Below are 17018 nucleotides of genomic sequence, written 5' to 3'. Positions count from 1 at the left end.
ATTCCATAGTGCACTGCATGTTGCCTAGGTTACCTGCCACCATTGCAGTCTATCAGCAGTGGCCAGTTTCCTAGGCAATGAGGGCAACACTTGCAAGCACCTTTACTTTAGAGCTTAGAAGTGCTGCTCTGACGCACTGCTCCCACCACAGTGTGACTGTGCTGCGGCCGAAGCATCAGTCATTCTGGAGCACATAACCTTCCTCAAAGGGAACCTGTCATGTAAAATAATGCTATTAACCGGCAGCTACCGAGTTAATGTGCAGGGCAATTGCGTTCTACACCTGCCTGGTGCCGGCACTGAAAGCCTCCCTGCTAGCAATGAGAGCCTCACTGCTGTCACTCAGAGCCCCGCTGCCGGCACTGAGACTCCTGCCAACACTGAAAGCCTTCCTGCTAGCACTGAGAGCCCCGCTGCTGTCACTCAGAGCCCTGCTGACGGCACTGAGACTCCTGCCAACACTGAAAGCCTCCCTGCTGGCACTGAGAGCCCAGCTGCCGGCACCGAGAGCCCAGCTGCCGGCACTGAGACGACTCCTGCCAACACTGAAAGCCTACCTGCGGCACTGAGAGCTCAGCTGCCGGCACTGAGAGCCCAGCTGCTGGCACTGAGACGACTCCTGCCAACACTGAAAACCTCCCTGCCGGCACTGAGAGCTTCCCTGTCGGCACTAAAAGCCCCACTGCCAGCACTAAGGCTTCTCCTACCTAACACTGAGAGCCTCACTGCCAACACTAAAAGCCCCGCTGCCAGCACTGAGGCTTCTCCTACCTAACACTGAGAGCCTCGCTGCCAACACTGAAAGCCTCCCTGCCGGCACTAAAAGCCCCACTGCCAGCACTAAGAGCCCCGCTGCTGGCACTGAGAGCCTCCCTGCTGCCACTAAAAGCCCCACTGCCAGCACTGAGGCTTCTACCTAACACTGAGAACCTCGCTGCCAACACTGAAAGCCCCGCTGCTGGCACTGAAAGCCTCCCTGCTGGCACTGAGAGCCCCGCTGCCAGCACTTAGAGCCTCGCTGCCTACATTGAGAGCCCCACTGCCTACACTAAAAGCAGCACTGAGAGCCCCGCTGCCAGCACTGAGACTCCACCAACACTGAGAGCCCTGCTGCTGGCACTGCAAGCCTCCCTGCCAGCACTGAGATCCTCCCTGCCGGTACTGAAAGCATCACTGCTGGCACTAAAAGCCCCATTGCCAGCACTTGGAGCCCTGCTGCCAGCACTGAGAGCCCCGCTGCCAGCACTAAGAGCCTCGCTGCCAGCACTGAGAGCCCCACTGCTGGCACTGAAAGCCTTGCTGCTTGCACTGAAAGCCTCCCTGCCGGCACTGAGAGCCCCGCTTCCGACATTGAGAGCCCTTCTGCCCTCACTGAGAGCCTCCCTGCCAGCACTGACAGCCCCGCTGCCGGTACTGAGAGCCCCCCGCCTTCACTGAGTTAATGTGCAGGGTAATGGCGTTCTGAACCTGCCTGGTGCCGACACTGGAGGCCTCCCTGCCGACACTGAGAGCCCCCCGCTGGCACTGAGAGCCTCACTGCTGGAACTGAAAGCAACCCTGCTGGCACTAAAAGTCCTCCTACCAACACTGAGAGCCTCGCTGCCAGCACTTAGAGCCTCACTGCCGGCTCTGAAAGCCTCCCTGCCAGCACAAAGAGCCCCGCTGCCAGCACTGAGAGCCCCGCTGCCAGCACTGAGAGCCCCCCGCTGCCAGCACTGAGAGCCCCCCGCTGGAACTAAGAGCTTCACTGCTTGCACTGAAAGCTTCCCTGCCAGAACTGAGAGCCCCGCTGCCGACATTGAGAGCACTTCTGCCAGCACTGAGAGCCCTCCTACCAACACTGAGAGCCTCTCTGCCAGCACTGAGAGCATCCCTGTTCGCACTGAGAGCCTTCCTGTCAGGAAGAAGTGAAGTTTATTCCCCCTTCACAGACTCAGTCTTCCAGTCACTGGGTCGGTGCTGACGCTGGTTCAGTCACTGCTCAGTACATAGAGAATGTCGACTGTAACCGCGCCCCAGGCACTGACTGACAGCAGCTCAGCATTAGGGCCGGCTGTCAGTCCGGGCAGGTGGCGCAGTTAAAGCCACCACTCTCTATGCACTGAGCGGTGACCGAACCCGGTGCCACCCCTGTAAGTGGAAGCCGAACGCTAGCGGAAGGAATAAAGTTAATTTCCTCCAGGCAGTGGGGCTCTCAGTGCCAGCGCCGCATGGTGTCAAAACGCTATTATCCTGCAGATTAACCCTATATATGCAAGTTAATAACGTTCCCTTTAAGATGCTTGGTGGTAGAGGAGCAGGCCTATATATGCAGGTTAATAACGTTCCCTTTAAGATGCTTGGTGGTAGAGGAGCAGGCCTATATATGCAGGTTAATAACGTTCCCTTTAAGATGCTTGGTGGTAGAGGAGCTAACGCCAGACAATTGGTTTGACCGCTTGTCACCATATTAAAGCATTGGTATGGATATCACACTGTCATGAGGCACACTCACCGGCTGGATCAGAGTTTTCTCCAATTCTGGCCTTTTTTCTCAATTATTAGCTACTTTCGCAGCCCAAATTGTTGTTTGTCTCTATGAACACAGCTCCCCCTGCAAGAGCAATCCATCACACAGCTCCATCAATACAAAGGTAACGTTCAGGATCTCAGAATACGGCAACACGAAAACAAATCCAAATACATCAGTGTATAACATCAGTGATCGGTTCACCTCGCAGACCTGATGGAGAAGTCTCATCTAAGTTGTTATCTTGGAATCCGTTGTAATTACGTGTACAGTGTTGTGTAAGTGCATTCATATATACACCGATCGCTGTCTTCCCCGGTTTTCAGGGCTGTTCCGGTCCTCCTCTTGGTTGCGTGAATTGAAAACAAGCTGGTTGACTCTCACTGAGGTTCATCTGTGGAGCGGAAGTCACTTTCTAAGCGAAAGGTTAAGGAGCTTCATTCTTAGGGTTAATTAATAGTAAGTGGCACCGCTCCACATATCACTTCTCTTGTGGTCTGAGCGGTGGGAACGGAACGGCGCTGGAACCAGAGAAGACGGCGATCGGTGAGTATTTTAATACATGTACACATCCTTACATAGGAGGGAAACTGTCATTAGATTCATGCTGCCTGAACCACAGCCTGCATGAATCAGACATTAACCTCATGATTGCAGCCAGGTATGTTGTACTCTGAAACGCTGCAGCCTTTCAAAGAAATTATAGTTTGAAAAGCCGACCGGGTACTACAGGTAGAAACAAGACTATTCCGGAATGATGGAAAAAATGCAATTATGGCAATTTGACTTTTTTTTTTTACATTATTTACAGCGTTTAAAGTATGGTTTTCATTGTATATTTTGCTAAAACTTTTTAAATATTTTTGTAACTTTTTTGTACAAATATTTTATTATTTAGTCTCCTTGATAGCTTATACTATATATTGCAGTACTTTTGTATTACTGTCATGGGTTTGCCGCTATTGAAAGAAGCCAGAAGACTGCGCTGTCTGATTTCCCGCATCCCTGCACTAATTAGAAGCACTTCACCATTGTGCATGTTTCTGCTAGCAGTGCAGGGGTTAATCTGCTCAGTTGAGGGCTCCTGGAGCTTTCCTGCTTTGATGTCTCAGCTATTCAGTGTTGGCCTTTCCCTTCTGCTATATATACTCGCTTCTGGTATGCAGCAATTTCCAGTGTTAGTTTCATACTGCCTGGTTCTGGAGTTGGAGGTGTTGGTTGTTTGAGGAGGCATTAGGAATGTTGTTCAGAAGACTGTTGCTTGATGTTTTGACTGTGTGCATATCCTCATCCTCTCCAATTTGGTTTTTCCTTCCTTAACTTCCCAGTGTTCCACTTTGCTGTTTGTAAGTGCATATTTGTATAATTGGTATTTTCATTTATCCCTGTACGTCTTCCCTTGTTCATCTAGTTTTGTGTATTGGTATACACTGCTATTCCCCACTTCCCTGAGTGCGGGAGGGGGACAGCTAAGGGCTGATTTAGGAGGTGAACAAGGTACATGGTGCGACATCTTCAACATCAGGAGTAATTTGGGGAGCAGGGATATCTAGGGCACCCCTAGCTTTTGAGATAGGGAAGGAGCCCCTATTTCCGGGATGTCCTGCAACAGTGCTGTGACAATTACAGTATTTACATGGCCACCATGTGGGCCTTCAGCAGATAACTCATCAAAGGCTATTGATTGTGTCACTGGGAAGCAATAGATCCAGGTGCACATGCTCACCAACAAGTTAGCCATATAAACGCATCTGTCAGAGAGAAGGAATTCTAGTGATGTGTCACTTACTGGGCTGGTGGCTGGGGTTTTGATACAGTCACAGTTTTTTTTTTGCTGCAGATCTGGCAGAGCACTGTATAACCCTGCCCACACCAATGATTGGCAAGTTTCTGTGTACACTGTTCATAGGCAGAAAGCTGTTAATCATTGTTAGGTGTGGGGTTACACAGAGCAGTTGACTAAAAGGCATGATACACCTAGTCCTGTAGTGATAATCCCCTCCTGATAAAACATTGATTTTATTGACCCAACAACACACAGCCTAGTAAGTAATACATTGCTGGAATCTGGGTCTCTTCTTCTACATCTTGCTGCTCTCGTATTCCAGAACATATGCCTGCTGATAGAAATGGCATTTAGGAAGATGCGAATAACCCTTTAAAGGGAATCTATTTAGGGCTTGTAAATACAAGCTATTTAGTAATTTACTGCTTCTTAAAATACTCAGCCATTTTTGAGATATTAACTTTTTTTTTAATTACAGCTCTTTACCTTGCAGACCGACCACCGCTGTTAGGGTATGTGTCCACTTCCAGGATGGCCGGCGGTATCGTCGGAGCGGCTTTGCCACTCTGCGGTAAGCCCCACCCCCTTCTGGGACGCGATGATGCCGGATGTGTTCACAGCACACATCCGGCATCATCGCACCCATCGTATAGGGCCCTGTGCTATATCTTGCGGCGACGCAGCGTCGCCGCAAGATATACGGACATGCTGCAATCTGAAAAGACGCGCAGCATGTCCGGAGTCGCAGGGCCGCCGCGTGCGTGTTACCACGCATAGTGGAGACGGGATTTCTTTAAATCCCCTCCACTATGCTGTAACATCTGGACGCTGCGTGTCTGACGCTGCGGCTCTATGCAGCGTCAGACACGCAGCGTTTTCTGCACGTGGAAACATACCCTTAGGGTATGTGTCCACTTTCAGGATGGCCGGCGGTATCGTCGGAGCGGCTTTGCCGCTCTGCGGTAAGCCTCGCCCCCTTCTGGGACGCGATGATGCCGGATGTGTTCACAGCACACATCCGGCATCATCGCACCCATCGCATAGGGCCCTATGCTATATCTTGCGGTGACGCAGCGTCGCCGCAAGATATACGGACATGCTGCGATCTGAAAAGACGCGCAGCATGTCCGGAGTCGCAGGGCCGCCGCGTGCGTGTTACCACGCATAGTGGAGACGGGATTTCATTAAATCCCCTCCACTATGCTGTAACATCTGGACGCTGCGTGTCTGACGCTGCGGCTCTATGCAGCGTCAGACACGCAGCGTTTCCTGCACGTGGAAACATACCCTTAGACAGCAGAACATGCGAGGTGCTTACCAGCTTTTTTCTTTTGAGCTTGTACGCACTGTTTTGAAGCTAGCCAGGATTGCTGGAGCGCGCTGTCACCTCCTAATCCCGGCCAGCTTCAGCACGGTGCTTACAAGTAACCAGCAGCAGTGGCCGGTCTCCTAGGCAACGACTTGTATATAAAAGGTATATCACAAGAACGGATGCAAATGTTAATGTGCAGTAAATTACAAAACTGCTTGTTTTTGCCAGCTCAATCTAACAATATCCATTTATGAAGGTGTGAATAACCATTTCATTGACTGTTTGCTTTCTGTTTTATCTCTAACCATCCCACTAAGAAGAATCTGCAAAAGAACATCTACTAAAGCCCATTATTTGGTGAAAACCTGCTATATTCGGCGGCAGACACCTAACGATGAGGTAGGATCACCGGCTCTATGTCAGTCCATTGACTGCCTGAGCTCCTATATTGGATTTACATCTATAAGTTATTTTCAGCAGATCTTCTTCACTGTTTTCCATGTTTCCAGCTTGTAATCATCCAATATGTATCTAGATATTTTCTGCCGTGAGTGATTCTGACCATATATCTGGGTGTCTCATAAATATGTTAATTGCCTTGTAAGTTAATGCCATCAAAATGCCAATTAAGCAAAGCTGTCAGAAAAAAAAGAATAATATTTCTTTGGGTTAACGATAGAGCATTAACATGGGAGCAGATATTTTCTGGGTAGTTTTTTTTTTAACCATTTTTTAAATATTTTTTAAATAAAATATTATGCAAAACATTCAGGTTGCAAGTGCACTATTGCTTCATACAAAGTCTGTGTGATTGCTGGGCAGCATGCTCTAAGCTGTCTCTGTCAGTTCCATAGTCCTTGAATGGAGCAGCAGTGCACATGCTCCACCTCCGAGGATCCTGTGAGCCACGCCCCCTTGTAAAAACCATAAAAAAATTAGCATATAAAAGGGCCCGTATCTCTGGAACTGTATGCTGGAGTTACAAGAGAATCTCATGGTCAATTTTGACCTGTTGACGGGTTTTCCAATTTATTATGGTTGTGTGGATACCTAATATGTGTATTGGGTTTTTAAGGTATTTTTCTCTTATATGTATGTAATAAAATGTACCATATTGTAGATTTTAAAAAATGTGAGGTTTTTTTAGGCTTTTTTTTTGCAGTGTAGACTTTTTATTTTTTATTATTATCTCGGTCTCCCATGATAGCACTACGGAGAGAGGGGATCCGCCCTTCAGGGACAGGAAACCTACAGATAAAAGGGCGGTACCTCTCCCTCGCATCAGTTGGTTTCCTGTCCCTGAACAGGGAACCTCTTTTCGGTGGTACCTGTTAGGAAGACCGATGGACCGGGCGGTCGGGTACCGGCAGCGAGGAGGCTCCTGCCACGGCTTGTCCGGCTCCCGAAGCCGCCACCGCTGGAACCGAGAGGTTCTTCAGGGTGAGCGGAGGGAGAACGCCGCTGATTCAGATCGATGAAGGGGCGCTGGATCACCTGGAGCTCCTGTGCCGGTAAGTGCACGCTCCGGGTGTACTAAGATGGTCGCCGCTCCGGAAATGCGGCTGGACTTCCGGGTCATCGCCGCGCGCATGCGCGGTATCTTCTTTCTCCTGGGAGAATGTGACGCAGGACCGGAAGTGCGGGGAACGCCGGGGGTGGCGCCAATTACTAATAGGGAGATAGTGCTCACTTAATTGTCGCACTATCTCCCTGTAAATCATGGAAGACAGCGATCCACAGGAGCTGCAGCCGAGGCAGCAGCACCATAAGAAGACAGACCCTAAGAGCGCCAGAAGTGGGTCTAGCAGCCGTTCTACACAGCGCAGCAGATCTGCTGCGAAGACTAATTCACCTCCTCGGGAACCGTCCCTTCCAGACCCAGGACCCCCTCCAGAACCGGTACCTGCCTGCACGTCCGAATGGTGAGTGATCTCCGTGAATGTGTATATTATAATGGGGCTCCCTCTTCTCCCTTAATAGGGAAAGAAGAAGTTGGAGAAAAGAAAAAACAAATCCTGCCCTATCTGTGACAAAGCTTTACCAGTAGCCTGGGACAAAAAGCTTTGCAAATCATGTATCCAGCGTGTGCTATGTGAGGAGACTCCCGACTTTGCATCTGAACTAAAAAACATAATTAGATCTGAGGTTCAGAATGCTGTATCTTCCTCCAAAAAAGGGAAAGATAAAATAAAGGAAGCAGCACATTCCCACTCTGTCCGATCTTCATCTGAAAACGCAGATTCGGACGATTCTGACTCCTCCCTATCCTCCTCCGAGGAAGATTCGGGCCGACATTGTTTCCCACTCGAGGAAGTGGATACCTTAGTGAGAGCCGTTAGGGCTACTATGGGGGTTGAGGAGCCTAAACCTGACAAAACGGCCCAAGATGTAATGTTTGGTGGTTTGGGACAAAAAAAAGCGGAAAACTTTTCCTCTAAATCCCAATGTCCAATCTCTAATCAAAAAAGAATGGGAGAAACCAGATAGGAGAAACTCTTCGGTGCCCTCGCTTAAAAGGAAGTATCCCTTCGAAGATGACGCATCCACTTCCTGGGATAAGGCACCAAAATTGGATGTAGCAGTGGCAAAGGCCTCGAAAAAGTTTGCGCTCCCGTTCGAGGACATGGGTACCCTCAGAGACCCTTTAGATAAGAAAGCAGACACATTTCTTAAAGGGGCATGGGAATCGGCTGGGGGTAGCTTGAGGCCTGCTGTTGCGGCGACCTGCACCTCCAGATCTCTGATGGTGTGGGTTGACCAATTAGAAAATCAAATTAGAGACGGGCTACCCAGAAATAAATTACTGGATTCTATCCCTGCAATTAGAGCAGCAGCAGCATTCCTGGCGGACTCCTCGGCAGACTCCGTACGTCTAACATCTAAGGCCGCTGCTCTCTCCAACGCAGCCAGAAGAACCTTATGGCTCAAGAGCTGGCCTGGAGACCTCCAGACAAAGCTAAAGCTATGTTCTATTCCATGTGAAGGAAATTTTCTGTTTGGAGAGACCCTGGATGACATCCTCCAAAAAGCGGGAGACAAAAAGAAGGGGTTTCCAAATTTAGGTCCAGCCCCATTCAGGCAGTCCTTTCGGAATCGGAGATTTTTCCGCCGCAGACCCCCCAGGGAGCAGAATAAATGGGAAGAAGGCAGGAGAAGGGATAGAGGTTACCTCTTTGGCAATACCTCTCGCGACAAAAAAACCTCCAAATGACATTTTTCCTACGGTGGGGGGGAGACTCACATCATTCCTTCCCGCCTGGAAGAAAATATCCAACAACATCTGGATTCTAAACATCATACAATACGGTCTAAAAATAGATTTTGTTTCTTTTCCTCCCCGGAATTACATAGAAACGAAAATAAGATCCTCGGCAGCAGAACAAGCAGCTTTAGAGAAAGAAATTATTTCCCTACTGCAAAAGTCTGTGATTCAAGAAATCTCCCCTCAGGAAATAGGAGAAGGTTTTTTCTCCCTTCTTTTTTTAGTACCAAAACCCGACGGGTCCTTTCGGACCATTATAAATCTAAAAAACCTAAACAAATACGTAAGAAATCACAAATTCAAAATGGAAACAATAAAGTCCACCATAAAAATCCTGTTTCCGAATTGCTACATGGTCGTGATAGACCTAACCGACGCATATTATCATGTGCCCATCCACGATCAATCTCAAAAATTCCTAAGATTGGCAGTTCCCATAAAAGGGCAATTAAGGTTTTTCCAGTACAGAGCTCTTCCGTTCGGAATCTCTATAGCTCCTCGAATATTCACGAAGATAATAGCGGAAATGATGGCCCACATAAGGGAACAAAATATATTAATAGTCCCTTACCTAGACGACTTTCTCATTGTAAGCAACTCGGCTCAAAGTTGCAGAGAACAGAGAGACCGAGTAATGACTATTTTGACGAACTTGGGGTGGCTCATAAACATAAAAAAATCAAAGTTGGAACCCTGTCGGGTACAGGAGTTCCTAGGTCTGACATTAGACTCCCGAGTCCAAGAATGTCGACTTCCAGACCCCAAAAAAGACAACATATTAGCCATGATAGCACAAACATTTCACCATCCTTCCATGAATCTAAGGAGAGCAATGCCGCTACTAGGCTCTCTGTCCTCATGCCTACCAGCGATACCCTTCGCACAATTCCACACAAGGGAGCTTCAGTGGCACATACTAGAATAGCAGTCAGTTCTAAAGAACAACTTGGAAAGTCGAATTACTCTAAATTCCTCAGTTATTCATTCCCTTCGTTGGTGGGGGGGAAAGCCAAAACTTATCAAGGGGAGTTCCTTGGGTGACAAAAATATCCCGGGTAATAACAACCGATGCGAGTCCCAGAGGCTGGGGGGCTCACATGGGGGACAGAGTGGCTCAGGGAACCTGGTCAGTTCAGGAACTATCAGCATCCTCAAACCAAAAAGAACTTTGGGCAGTGCTTCAGGCTCATCTTTCTTTTCTGACCTACATTCAGGGACATCATGTCCGAATTTTTTCGGACAACAAAGTGACTGTAGCGTATATAAACCAACAGGGAGGAACAAGGTCTCGGGCACTCATGAGTTCTTCCGCCAAAATTTTCAACCTTGCGGAAGAAAATCTACTATCCCTCTCTGCACTACATATTCAGGGTTCAAACAACGAGAGAGCAGATAATCTTTTTTTTTTTTTTTTTTTTTTTTAATTTAAATAGATTTTTATTAACAATATAAAAAAAAAAAGGAGAACAACAGAATGCCATTTACATTGCATTATATCAGATACACATTTTCTTACTTTAATAAACCCCAACATTACCCCAACTACCCCCCTCCCCCATAAGACAGCTCAGTCTCAATCTCCACCCCACCGAGGCATTATCTGCCTCTTGTAATTTATCCTCTTCCAGGTCTTAGGAAACACGACGCCTATACTCCTCAATCCAAATCAAGCCAAGGAGACCATATTTTATTAAAGAGTTCTATTTTCCCCCTTTTACTGTACACCCCCTTTTCCAATTTTAGACCATGTTGAACATATTGGAGAAATTCCCTTCTCACAGGTGGTTCCGCGTTTATCCAGTTTCGTGCTATTACTTTCCTGGCCATGTAGAGTAGCCTAGCAATTGCAATCTTCCAAGTATTGTCAACTCCAATTTCTTCCACATATCCCAGCACACATACTATCGGGTCTCTAACAACTCTGCACTTATACGCTGCTTCAACTCGGCTCAAAACCACCACCCAAAAGGCAGCCAGTCTCGGACACGTCCACATCATGTGATATATTCCTGCCTTCTCACTCGCACACCTCGGACACCCAGAATTGGCACGCAATCCCGCTTTGTATAACACTTCCGGAGATTTATATACCCTATGCAAAATGTATAGCTGCGAGAGCCTATATGGTTCACTCAAGGATAGTCGCGGAACCCACTCCATCACCGATTCCCAGGTTTCATTTTCCATCGGCCCCACTTCTCTCTCCCACTTAGCTCTCGCCTTTATAGGGAAATCTAGCAGAAATGTGTGCATAAGGTCCTTATACAGAGTGGAAATAACTCCCCTTGTAGTACCCTCACCACACACATACTCCAACACTATATCATCTTGAACCCTGATATCAGCCTTCTTATTCTGAGCTCTAAAGGCATGTCTCATCTGCGCATACTGATATTCCCCTGTGGATCGCAAACCAAATTCTTCCTGCAATTGGGAAAAGGACTTCAGCTCCTGCTGCTGGATTATCTGGTGAACAAAGCAAATTCCCTTATTCTGCCATTCCATCAATCCTCCCAGGGCCTCAAAATCCTTTAAGTTGTGGTTAGACCATATCGGTGTGAATTTAGTCAACCCTGTAACCCCACGAATCTGCCTTAATCTATTCCATAATTTACGAATCAGGAACAGGGTTGGGTATATTTTCCCCAGCGCGCCCAATGAGCCATCCTCCAAACACCTGGCCATCGGTCGTCGGTCCGTCACCTCTTCCAATAGCTGTTGTACTGCACTGGATGACGCCCCTCGCGCCCAGCCCTTCAAATGCTGGCTCTGGGCCGCAAGGAAGTATATTTCCGGGTTGGGCAAAGCCAAACCACCATCTTCCTTGGGTCGTTGAAGCGTCTCCAAGCTAATACGTGGATATTGTCTACCCCATATCAAACTTCTAAAGAGGGCATTAATCTGCCTGAACTTCCCCCGAGGGATCCAAATTGGTGCGTTATGCAGAACATAAAGAATTTTGGGCATAAGGACCATTTTAATAAGGTTTACCCTACCGACGACCGATAGATGTAACTTATTCCAGGCGTCTACCTTTGCCTTAAGTACCCCCATAACAGGAGTCAAATTTCTTTGCAGAAACTCCGCCACCGGCACCGAAATCCATATTCCAAGATATTTAAATTGGGAAACCACCTTCAGCCTCTCATCCCCAACATCCTCACTCACATTCTCTCCTACATCATCCACTCTAAAAAGAACCGTCTTATCCCAATTAATTGTTAGTCCCGACACAGTACCAAATCTCTCAACAATTTCAACGGCCCCTCTTAGTGAATTGTCTGGATCCTCCAGGAACAGCAAAACATCATCCGCATATAACGCTATTTTTTCCTCTACTTTGCCATACCTAAACCCAGGGACCCCATCCGACTGCCGAATCTTAGCAGCAAGAGGTTCTACAGCCAACGCGAACAGGAGGGGTGAAAGCGGGCATCCCTGCCTAGTACCCCTAGCCAGCCCTATAGGACGAGATAGCTCCCCATTTACTCTAATTCTGGCGGATGGTAATGAGTACAACAGCTGTATCCAGGCCACAAACTGCGGGCCAAACCCCATACATTCCAGCACCTGCCAGAGGTACCCCCATTCGACGCTGTCAAACGCCTTGTGTGCATCTAGCGATACAATCACTCTTCGACCACAGTTATCAGACTCTACCTGCAAATTTACATATAACCTCCGCAAATTGATCGCCGTTGATCTATCCGGCATAAAGCCAGATTGGTCCGAATGCACCAGACTCGCAATAACACTAGAGAGGCGGAGAGCCAACACCTTGGCCAGAAGCTTGACATCAATTGTTAGTAAAGAAATTGGGCGGTACGACTCCGGTTTCCCCAAGTCCTTATCCTCCTTTGGAATGACCACTATTATGGCCTCTCTCATAGAGGCTGGCAAGCGCCCACAAGACCTAGCTTCCTCCAATACCATTTTTAATCTAGGAATCAACACTTCTGCCAACCCTTTATAGATCTCAGCGGGTAACCCATCGACCCCAGGCGCCTTCCCATTGGCCATAGACATCAATGCCCGACTCAATTCCTCCTCAGTGATAGGGGCCTCAAGGCTCTCCCTATCTGCCTCACTCAGTCTCGGCAAATCCAGACCTTCCAAGAAAGTCAGTGCATCCTCGACCGATTCACCAACCCGAGAGGAATACAAATCTGCATAGAAGTCCGCAAAGGCTCTCAAAATTTCAGGTGTTTCCGTTATTTTACCTCCACTAGCAGAATCCAAAGAGTGTATATATGAAGAACCTCTCTGAGCAGCAGCCACTACCGACAGCATATGTCCCACTGTTTCTCCCTCCTGATAGAACAATACCCTTTGGAAATCTCGTTTCCTCTCAGCTTTGCCTAGCAGAATTTTTTCCAAATGATTTTGTGCGTTTTTCATTCTTCTCTCTGCCTCAGGGGTTCCCAGTGTGGCCATCCCATCCTCTGCTTTCTTCAACTCCTCAACTGCCGCTTTTTCTACCTCTCTCGTCCTCCGCTTACACCTACTAATGTCCCTAAACAGTAGTCCCCTCAGGTACGCCTTCATTGCATCCCAAATTATAAGAGCGTCGGCGCTTCCATCATTTAAGAGAAAGAATTCCGCCACCTCCCGTCCTATACTTTCCAACTCAATACTCTGTAACCAATTAGGATGAATCTTCCATTCTCTCCCACTTAGCGAGCGAGCCCCCTCCAATCTAACCTCTACTTCAATTGGACTATGGTCCGACAAGGCCCTTGGCAGATATCTCACCTCCCCAACCAATGTGTCCAAAATCCTGTTACCCAGAGCCATATCAATCCTAGAGAGTGTGGCATGTGCCGGTGAATAACAAGAGTACCCTCTCTCCCCCACATGTCTAACCCTCCACAGATCAATCAAACCTATCTCCTGTATATAGGTGCCAAATGTTGTTATGTGTCCCTCCGACCTATTCTGAGTATTTTTATTTTTATCCCAATATTCATCACCGATGTTATTTAGATCTCCGATAATTATTAACGGTGTCGGTCCCCATTTTTCCACTCGCTCCATTACTTCTCTAATCTTCCTGCTAGAGTAGGGAGGCGGAATATACATCGCGGCAACACACAGCATCACTCCATACAGTATACACCGTAATAGTACATACTGTCCCTCCACGTCCACATATACCTTCACCTCCTCATACTGAACTCCCGCTGGAACCAAGATTGAGACTCCTCTTGCATACGTGGAGAAGGTAGAATGATATCCCCTCTGGATCCATCGTCTATTCAAAACATCCACTTTTTCCCTTACCAAATGCGTCTCCAGCAAGCATATCATTGAGGCCCTTTGGTCTCTTGCATATTGCAAACACGCAGCACGTCTAGATTTCTCCCCTAGGCCTCTCACATTCCAGCACAAAATCTTAAAACGGGTCCCCATCACTTGGCTCATCTTCACTATAAGTATCATCAATTTTGAGCTCAGGCTGTCTAACTACCCTCCCCCCCCCCCCTCCCAACTCCCCCTCCCACCCTTCCCCCCTCACATCTAACCATTCCACCTCTTTCCAAGAGTGGGGCATCATCGCCCATAGCGAACACTCCGTTTGGCATTACCTTCCCAACCCTCCTCCCACCACTGTACATAACAGGATTTCAGACATTTTGAAAAATAACGTTCTCAAAACATTTTAACTTAGAATTATTTGCACACACAAGAAGCCTGCATAAACTTAAAATATGTCGCAAACCCTTCCTCCCCCTTTCCCAGCAGCCATTACACCATCCCTTTAACTTTAACTGGATATAATCCAGCTCCCTTCTTCCCCCCCCATACCCCTTGGCTTGTCAATCACATGACTCTTTTCCAACTGACAGATAAGTAAACAACTTCAGACTCTTCCCACAGTTTCAGTCTCCTTTTCCTTTAAGCTTTTTAGCATTAATATCGATCCACTGGGTAGCGTCCTCCGGCTTCTGGAAAAAATGAATTTTATCAAACGCCACCACCCTCAGTCTTGCTGGGAACATCATGGAATACTGCACACCCAATTCCCTCAGCCGTCTCTTGATACCCGTGAACATCATCCGTTGTTTCTGCACCAGAGTAGAATAGTCTGGGTATATAGCAATCTTTTGACCTTCAACTGTCAGATCCGTCATGTCTCTGGCCTTCCTCAGGATAATGTCTCTGTCTCTATAGTTTAGAATTTTGGCGAGCATGGTACGGGGATTCGCTCCAGGGACAGGTGGTTTCGGCGGGACCCTATGCGCTCTTTCTACCGCGAACACTTTTGTTAGCGCCATATCTCCAAATGTTTCTAACAGCCATTTTTCAATATATTCCGTTGGATTCCTCCCTTCAGCTTTTTCAGGGATGCCCACTATGCGAATATTATTTCTTCTGGACCTGTTCTCAAGGTCCTCATTTTTCGCAGCCAATTCAGCTATTGCTTGAGTGAACTTTTTCTCTGCTTTTTGCAGCTGCACTATATGGTCTTCTGCAGTGCTCACTCTCTCCTCTACCTCCCCCACACGTTTGTCAATCTTCTGCATGGCTGCGTTTATCTGGGCTGTGTCCCCCTTAACCTCCTGTATCTGTATGGTCAGAGATTGTTTACATGAAGAGACTAGCGCAAAAACGTCTCTTAGGGTAGGCTCAGCTTCTGGCGCCATTTCCTCGGGTCCCCCTTCTGCCACCGCCATTTTACTCTCCTTTCTCCCCTGTTGTACCTCATGTTCTCCTGCTGGGCTCTCCTCCTCCTCCTCCTCTTCGGTATCAGCTCCGGCTCCCTCCTCTGCGGCCTCCGCTCTCGCAAACTGCTGGAGCTTTGCCGCTACCTCCATGCGCTTTCTGCATGCGGCGTTCTCCTTGTCTGCCTTTTCCCTCAAGTCGGCGCCATCTTGGATTGCGCCTGCATCCCCGGCTCCCGCGTCCTTCTGCCGTCTCCTGGTCATGTTCGTCGGTTCCAGCGCTACCGAACAGCACCGCCGGCCTCTCCAAGTCTCCCCGCAGCCAGTAAGCCCCCGCAGGGACCAAACAGCAGCGGCTCTGCAGGATTTTACAATATACAGCGGCGGGAGCTCACAGCCGCACGTCCGCTCACATGGACTCTCAGGCCACGCCCCGAGCAGATAATCTTTATTTTTTTTATATAGCGCTAACATATTCCGCAGCGCTTTACAGTTTTTTTCACACATTATCATCACTGTCCCCCGACGGGGCTCACAATCTAAATTCCCTATCAGTATGTCTTTGGAATGTGGGAGGAAACCGGAGTGCCCGGAGGAAACCCACGCAAACACGGAGAGAACATACAAACTCTTTGCAGATGTTGTCCTGGGTGGGATTAGAACCCAGGACCCCAGCGCTGCAAGGCTGCTGTGCTATCCACTGAGCCACCGTGCCGCCCGTGCAGCAGATTATCTGAGTCGATCTCAGTTAAAACAAGGCGAGTGGTCCCTAAACCGATCCATCTACGATCAGATCACAGAAATGTGGGGAACACCGACAATAGATTTATTCGCCAATTCCAAAAACAAAAAGGTGAACAAATTCTGCTCACTGAACCCAGAAGGGAATCCACAGGCTCTAGATGCCTTTATGATTCCATGGACTCAAAAATTGACTTATGCTTTTCCTCCAACTATTCTGATCCCGGCAGTCATTCGGAAAGTCAGAGAGGACAAAACGAAAATGATCCTTATAGCCCCGTTCTGGCCAAAAAGGACGTGGTTCTCCTGGCTGAGGATGCTATCAGTCTCGGACCCATGGGTCCTACCGAATTTACCAGACCTTCTACATCAAGGGCCGATCTTCCACCCACAGGAATCGAATTTACATTTGACAGCCTGGCTTTTGAACGGGGACTATTAAAAGAAAGAGGTTTTTCAGACAACTTAGTCACCACGTTGTTAAAAAGTAGAAAACCCATCACTACTAGAATATATGGGAAAACATGGAAAAAATTTCTGTCCGTCTCCAAAGTAAAAGTCCAAGATGGGCCCTCAATTCCTAAAATACTTGAGTTCCTACAAAAAGGTCTGGAACTGGGGTTGTCGGTTAGTACTCTTAAGGTACAAATAGCAGCTCTAGGAGCACTCTATAATCATAATATTGCGGCCAACCCATGGATAATCAGATTTATTAAGGCAGTAACAAGATCAAAGCCCTTAGTTTC

The sequence above is a fragment of the Ranitomeya imitator genome, chromosome 2, assembly GCF_032444005.1.
Source record: "Ranitomeya imitator isolate aRanImi1 chromosome 2, aRanImi1.pri, whole genome shotgun sequence".
Classification (NCBI taxonomy): Eukaryota; Metazoa; Chordata; class Amphibia; order Anura; family Dendrobatidae; genus Ranitomeya; species Ranitomeya imitator.
This window is presented reverse-complemented; position numbering follows the sequence as displayed.